The following is an 896-nucleotide window of genomic DNA, read 5'->3' as shown; positions in this document are numbered from 1 at the left end:
TAATGTTTCATTGCAAAGGAGGGACGGAAATTATGTGCTGCATTATCCCAACCTGTAAAGGACAACACATCAATTCAGCATTAGGCGCATACTGATATTTTGCGACTGTCTACCTTGTTTTGTATTTTAGATTTTTTTTTTTTATAAATAACAGAACGTTCATTCATTCATTCATTGCCAGACGCCATGTATCCCAAACGGGGTGGCCAAGGGCTTAGAGTTAATTGTTTTACAGGGAGGGGCACTAATCCTCCACCAACCCCACTTGACACGTAGGGAGAACGTTATGCCAAGCATCTGGTGTTCCCAGGTGGTCACCCATCCAAGTACTAACCAGACCCAACGTTGCTTAACTTCGCTCATCGGACGGGAAGCGGTGTACTCAACGTGGTATGGCCGTTGATAAATTAAATATTGCGAGTATTCGAACCAGCGCTTGCAACTGCGTGAGTACAGCAGCTTACCAATTGAGCCATTTAGGAGGAAGGAAAAATAAATGGGTAAAAAAAAAATAATCCATGCACCAGATTAATGGTGTCCTCTGTTCATAAAATATCTGTAACAGTTAGACTTGAACAGTCGTGGGTTCAAATTTGGAGGAAACAACTCTGGGGAAGCGAGTTCCAGAGAGATGCAGTTCAGGGAATGAAAGAATTCTGATAGGCAGAAGTTCTGCAATATGGTTGAGTGACATTCCAGTCATGAGCGCTACCAGATGCCCGTGTAGTACGAGGGAAGGCATGGAGAGGTGGCACCAAGGACGCAACTTCGTCTGAGCATTTGCCAAAAAAATATCTGTAAAATAATGCAAGGGAGGCAACATTCCTTCTTACTTGCAGGGGAGGTAGTTTATATGTAATGGCAGGGTTGTTAATGATTCTAACTGCTTTATTCTG

The 896-nt window shown here is 43.1% G+C and overlaps 1 pseudogene; it reads right to left on the bottom strand.

Moving 5' to 3' along the window:
* Positions 1–287: 287 nt before the first annotated feature.
* Positions 288–404, bottom strand: LOC145408569 (5S ribosomal RNA; annotated as a pseudogene).
* Positions 405–896: the final 492 nt, after the last annotated feature.

Source organism: Coenobita brevimanus, chromosome 77 (assembly GCF_032717465.1).
Source record: "Coenobita brevimanus isolate Jiangsu-jjx chromosome 77, ASM3271746v2, whole genome shotgun sequence".
Classification (NCBI taxonomy): domain Eukaryota; kingdom Metazoa; phylum Arthropoda; class Malacostraca; order Decapoda; family Coenobitidae; genus Coenobita; species Coenobita brevimanus.
Note: the sequence above shows the minus strand (reverse complement) of the source record. Positions and strands in the feature narration are given on the sequence as shown.